We start from the raw sequence: 7399 nt of genomic DNA, 5'->3' as shown, positions 1-7399 counted from the left end.
GAAAACTTGGGCGTCAGATAACTCGGAGAAGATTTGTTGGGATGTTGGCATGGGATAGTGTTCTCTTAATAGTGTTGTTGATCCAGACAAATGCGGATGTCATTGCCTGGTTTGGGAACCACGACCATTGGATGAAGCCATTCTGTGTGTTCGGTGTCAGGAACTATGACCTGTGCAGCGACCATGCGTTGTATTTCGGCTTGAACCCGTGGAATCAGTTGGATCGGGATTTTTCGGGCTGGTGTTCTTGTTGGGATCGCATCCGGGCGAAGTTTCATTGATATTGTCCAGTGAGTTTCCCTACCGTGTCAAAAACATCAGGGAATCTCTTCATTATTCCTTGTGGCGTGCTAGTCGCAACATCAGGTGGCACTGTGCAAGAATGTAGGGACGCGGTAGCTTGCGGTGGAGTCCTAAAGCCAACGGCTGGTTGGAGTGCCATGAATGGGGGAATTGCGCTATGTTCATTGTGCGGTAATCTTGTGATTAGGCCGATTTTTCGAGATGCACTCGCACCAATGATGGGAGTTTGATCCTTTGGCGTTATATAGAAGTCGAGCGGTATTGAGCCGAGGTTTGAGGAGCAGATGAGTTGAGTCATACCAAGAACTTCGACAGCATGCTCAGAATATGCTTTCAATATGTGTCTTGGGGTTAACATGGCGGGTCGTGGATGTAGCCGAGAGTACAGTGCTTCCGGAATAACATTGACTTGAGAGCCCGTATCGATTTGAAAGGTGGTCGGTGTATTCGCCACCATGAGTTGTGCCCGCCAGAGATGGTCATCTTCCAGATTCGCAAATGTTGCATGTAGTGTCAAAGAAGATAAGTACAAGAATTCGTTATTTTGGTTTGGGTGGTTGTCGTCATACATTACTTCGTCTACACGTCGGATGTTGTGTCCGTGTTCTTCGTCAGTGGAACGGGAAGGTGGTAGATTAGCATTAAGTTCATTAATGGCTCGACAAACAGTTGACCAGTGGTTCGGTCCTCCGCAAGCCCGACAGGTGGATCCCATTGCGGGACATTGGTGTGACAGGTGTCGCAGACCGCATCGTGTGCAGGTTGGGTCTGAAGTTGTAGGATTCTGGCTTGGGCGACGTCGTGGCGGCACAGCGGATCGAAATTGCGACGTTGGGCGGAAATTGTTTCTGTCTGGAGGGATTTGGTGGTAATAGTTGTTGCAAGTCCTTGGCCGACCCCGTTGTGCCTGATATTGGCTTGTAGATTGGCGGTCGCGCCAATGTTGGACGTTAGTGAGGCTATTAACTTCATGTACCATAGAACATCTGCTCTGGCTGTCCGTGTGAGGAGGTGAGTATGGATTTTGTTGGATTGATTACTTGGGCCGGCTGCATGGACGTTTCCTCAGCTTGAGCTATGGCTATAGCTTGGCTCAGTGAGAGTGGTTCTAGTTTTAGGAATTGTTTTCGAACCTCGGCATTGGTCGTTACTATCGCAATCTGGGTGGCTACCAGCGAGTCCGTCAGGTTGGGTTTGTCCAGATCACATTGGGCTGCCAGGGTTTTGATTTTCGTCAGGTAGACATCAAATGGTTCGCCTGACTCTTGTTTCGTCGTAAAGAACTTGTACCGAGAATAGGTCACGTTTTGATATGGTTTGTAATAGGCATCGAAGGCATCATAGACGTTCTGTAGCGTACTATTGACGATGGTAGATGGAAACGAGAGTGTTTTGTAAATCCGTAGTCCCTCCGTACCGATGACGTGTAGAAAGACGTTAAGTTGCAGTTCATGCTCTTCCTTGTTAAGTTTTGAGGCAATTGCGTAAATTTTGAAGCGTTCCTTGAAAGCCTCCCAGGCTTCCGCTGGACTGTTCCCCGGTGTAAAAGGTTCCGGACTTTTGAAGGAGGCCATCATATTTGTAACGATACGCGAGTGGGTGGTTGGGCACGAATTATAAAAAATATCCCACTTCTGACACCATGTTGTGGTTTTCTAATTGATTAATTTAATAAACGTTTGTGCATAGTAAAAGATTTATTTGTCACGATAAAAAGTACGCTTTGTTACATGGTAGCTGTTCTTAAGAGAAGTGATTCCTTCAAATATCTCTACCGATTAAGAAGACTCGGTTTCACTCTAGTTTTATCTTATATCAATAGATAAAATAGTTTTTTAACTAACTTAGTTTTTTACATAATACAACAGTAGGTATTGGCTCTTGCCTCTTGTTTGTTAGATTAGAAGCCGTACCCGATAAGGTTTTTTCTATAAAAATTTCTGGAAAGATCCCTTCGGAAAGAACACGCGTCCAGATCCGCCATATTCCGCAGTGGCTGTAACGTGAAACCTTGTCGAAATTGCTTGACTGCCGCCCTTATCGCTAGAACGAACATCTTACCACTACTGATGCAAAGCAACGTAATGCTTGATTTTATACCGTTATCGGTTCCAATCGGAACGAAAGGTAAACGCACCTAAGGCTCGAGCTAAGAGCAAAGCGATGAAAATTAGCGTTGTCTCGTGTCCTCTATAAAGCTCGCATAAAATACCTTAACGGTTCAGAGACCTGAAAGTTAAATACACAATTAAATAAATAATTTTCGATGGATACGACCGCAAACTTAATTTCCGTAGTTATTTGGTTGGACAAAGTGATAGATTCCATTGTCTTGAGCATCTTATCACTTTGTACGGAAAGAGATAACTGAAGAAGATGAACAAAATTTAGCAATCATGCTGCTAAACTAAGAATATAAGGAAATGATAGTGTTTACACGCCAATCGAGTTCTGAATAAAAGTTTCTATAACATTAGAATATTTCATTATTTCACTTTTAACATCAATGCAGAACCGCTTAACGTCGATAAATAGCAAAAATCACACACTTAACACCTTAAATAGGAAGTCTTAAAAGCCTTTTTTGTTTCTCATTGATGTTGTCAAGAATAAAACAACTGCAAAGTTTTCTCGCCTTGCAAAAAGAATGGAGAAAAACGGAATTTTCCTAAAATATTTTAAAGAGCAAGCAAGACTTTTCACCAGTGGAGTTGGAGCATTGATCATAGGCGACTACATTATGTTTGATTTTCTCTGGGACCAAAGAGATGAAATAGAAAAATTTAACAGAAAAGTTTACATTGGAAAAGAGAATGTTTTACCAACAATCGGTTATGCCCTATTCAACAAACGACTTCCTTTGATTGTTCGTGAACGAATTAATTACTTGTGAGTTAAAAATAAACTTGCATACTAGAGCCAATAGGATACAGTTAAATTTACTCGAAAAATTCCTCAAAGGAGGTGGTGCATACTTTTTTTAAAGATAATGGTTGCGGTGTAGTCCCGGATAAGCTTAACACTTTCCTGCTAAAAATAACGAGCGGAACATATATATGTACGCGATCGTTTGAAATTTGAATCAAAATCAACAATTTTTAATGGATTCTTATCTCAAGTCTAACTGTCTAAAAAGAGTTTAAAAATGCGACAGAAATTCTAATATCATCTTATAATAACAGAATTATTCTCTATTTCAAATATCAAACGTTTCCATCATATTATGCGAAATAAGGGCTTGTTCCGTTCTATTGTTAATTTTATTTAAAAAAATTAATAAAGTAGCTCAAACCAGGGATAGATTTAATTTTAGAAGTAGGAATGGAGAACAGGGTAATTTGGGTGCGCGTCAAAGTCCCGGATCCCCTTCCGCGGGACGGGGGGGGGGAATGAAAGAAGAGGCGGGTCATAGCGACAGAGGTAAAAAGGTGTTACCTATTTTTCGCCGTCCCCGTCAGCAACGTCATAAAAACGTAGTTTAAGTGAGCAGCCAATAAGATAATTAAACTTTTCGTTTCGTGTTGGAGGGAGGGGCTCTATACTGGGCTATGAGTCTCAGTGAAGTAATTACTAACCGTTCTCCATTCCTACTTCTAAAATTAAATCTATCCCTGCTCAAACTTTATCTAGGGAAACATTGAATATCTTAATTCATAAAACTATCAAGGGTGTATGAACCATTTTCATATTATTTCAGAATTTTACTGTTTGACGAGACGAGACAATCCGAACCGAGGAACTGACGTAACGCTTGGAGATTTAGAAAAATATTGCATTTAGGAAAGTCTTCTCTTCAGAAGTTTGGACCGCTATCCGTTGAACTTCTCACCAACGTTTTTGGGATCATTGCATGGGGACTTTCTTTGTCATTGCTGGTGTTGTTTTGCGAAATTATAGTTAACGCAATTTATTTGTCGAAGCACCAGAAAACAATCCCGCGCCTTTTCGTACGTCGATAAAACTTGCACCAGTTTTTCTTTTTAAATATTCTTGTCAGATTCTGGCTCAACGTCATTAAACAATTTATGGACCTCGATAATATAATGCACAATGAATTTGACGGATGTTTTCAGCAAAATATCTTGTGAACCGGCCTTTGAACATTCTCTCATTGTAAATTGCAGTTATATAATTTATCAACGTAAGTATTTAATCATATATTGTACAGTAATTTTTCACTATTCTACCTGCAGTATATATCCACGTAAACAGTCATAATGGAAATGACCTCTATGTACCTATGCCTACACTCCATTTCACCCCAAACCTGGAATTGAATTATAAGAGACTTTTATTACACTTTAGTTTAGCGTACTTTAATTACGAAATTTGAGTTGAATAAAGATACAACTCGGAGCTAGTGGGAGGAAAACACTACTATGACAATTCCACAAAAGGTTCTCAATCCACGCCCACTTATATTTATTTATTAATAACAAATTAACAAGCGACGAGATTTGGTGAATAAAAATCTCTCATTCGCCTGTCCTCTTGTAAGCGCTGACTTTAAAGGAAACAAGGAATGATGATCTACCTAACAGCCACTGATGGGTTCATGGAGCGTATTTATTTTATGATACATTCACTAGTGTAGCTTTTAGATTTAAGTAGTCAATATTATTATTTTTACTAGCTTGGTCAGATAACTGTACCGTATATTTTCATCAGGTTTGTCAAAACATCGATTCGTACCAATCGTACCGGACTATCGCCTGCTGCTGAAATATCCACAAGTTGTGGATAGGCCGATACCAGTTTAAACCGATACCGATATGATCCGATACTTGGGAAACCGATACGTACCGATACCGATATTTTACCCGATCCTTCGATTAAACCGATATCAAACCGATACCGATATGGTATCGGTATCGGCCCATCTCTATAGATGACTCTCGATCGAATTTCGGTACTTGAAACTATAAAACTGGCTTTTCATACGAAAAACCCATTTTAAACACTAGTTACGTTATCCAAAAATAGATGAAAAACTGTGCTGTCTCAGAGTTTAGGTCTTATGGCGCCATCTACTCTCAACATAAGTATTTATTTTCTTCAAAAAGTATCGGGTAGAAATATCGGTTCATTTTTAACCGATACCGATATATCGGTTAAAGCCAAATATCGGTACCGATACCGATACCGATATGGTATCGGTATCGGCCCATCTCTATCCACAACCACCGCCACCTAGAGTACAAAGGCCCGTTCAGGCCTTTAAAACTAGGGGGGACTTTGGCTTGTATAGGATTGACGTTTCTCCTCAATAGAGGGCGGCGATTTTTCAAACTTTTGCGTGGTCTTGTTCTCACTATTGAAATCGATCTTGACTAGATATCCAATATTGGCTAAATAGTTATTTCATATTTTATGCAAATTAGAGATTTTTATCTATCTATTTCAACGAAAAATAATTTAACAGTGTAATAATTGTGTATTTAATTAATTATAATGATATATAATATTCTTATTTGAGCAAAATCAAATACATTAGTGTGTTGATATTGAACTTAAAAAGTTTATTTGAAACATTAAATACAAATGTTTTTTCAATTTGTACTTTAACAGTTATATTTTCTATACTTTTAGTACCTTTCGCGATAAAGGCTTTTTATTTAGTTTCTTGTAACTTCCCACTCTATCAGTTGCATCGTTGGCATAGTTTTTAAAAAGATGTCTCAAATATTTTTCGAGTAGTTTTTTTTTTTGATGATTCTGTATTGCCGCAATGACATTCGAACGGCTTTCTAGAATGTGGTAAAATTGCTTGCATATAATTTTGAAGAGCTTTGCTCCGTGGAAATAAATGTAAAGAGCCTTGTACAAAATCTGTTACTAGCGCTAACGACGCTAGTAATAATCGCGAAGACGAATTCAAACCACCACGACCTTGTTCTCTAATTAGGCATAGAACTAAATGTGGTGCGTTGGAAGTAGGTTGAAATAGTATTTCAATGCAATCTAAACAATTAGTTGATTCATCAGCAATTTTTACAAGATACTCTCCAATCATCGCAATTGATAAATTTCTAATAGTAACATGTGAGTTATCCGAAATGGTTAAGTTCTCGATTCTGTTTAATATCATATTCAAATGACTAGGCAAGTTGAGCTCTATACTATTTTTAGAGACATTTGTTGCAACTTGAGTAGTATCTTCTTTATGATCCACAACTGCTTTAGATGCAGGGGCACGGCTGCAGTTAGAGTACCCAGTGGCTTTAAAAATTCCAATTCTCAGGTGATGTTCGAGGCTTAAAGAGCATGATCGAACATCCATTTGGTTGTTATATCCACCAGAGCGCCTTATATGACAATACGTTTCCTCAACCCCATCGCTTGAAAGTTTTCTGGTGAAAATGTAGTGAAACCCACTGTTTAACAAATATCGTACAACTACAACAGTGGATCTTGAGGTAGTTTGTATGGCTTCAAAAGTTTCTTTCGTGAAGCAGTCGCTTGTTTTTGTTGCATTTTCCTGAATCATGGCAATAAAAGGAAGGAATTCTTCAAGCCAATCAAGTCTCTCATCGATTACCTCTGTAAACGGCAACTTATTTGGCACTCTTAGATGGATGGCATGAGTTTTATTATGCACATCGTGGATTTCGAACCATTTGCGAACCATTTCCATAAAAAATACTGTTGCTTGTATGTGCTCTTTGTCTTCCTCATCAAACATGGAAACGTGACAAAAACTGGTTTCTTAAATTTTTAATCAAATGGCTTTGGTCGAAAGCTATAAAGAGCATTCTAGAGGAGTCAATTGGGTGAGTGACTTAGTGTTGAAGTTGACCGGCACCAAAAATTTTAAAGGCCGCATTGTTGATTTTTGCATTATCCGGAACAAGTCTAATAACCAAAAAGCCTGACTGCAGAAATTACATCTAATATTAGTCGATGAAGTTGAATAGCTGTTAACTTAGCTGTGAAGAAATAGCCAACTGGAAGTCTAAAATGGGTCGACAACCCTTGAAAGACAAAACACGATAAGTGGGTCGCTAAATCATATCCATTACGTTCATTCTGGCTAAGCGTTGTCGCCCCATAAAATCTACCCACATTTTTATCATACTGCATTTTAGCTTTTAAAGCC

This window comes from Phalangium opilio, unplaced genomic scaffold (assembly GCF_054372755.1).
Source record: "Phalangium opilio isolate 3A_F unplaced genomic scaffold, DU_Popi_V2 ptg000209l_1, whole genome shotgun sequence".
NCBI lineage: Eukaryota > Metazoa > Arthropoda > Arachnida > Opiliones > Phalangiidae > Phalangium > Phalangium opilio.
This window is presented reverse-complemented; position numbering follows the sequence as displayed.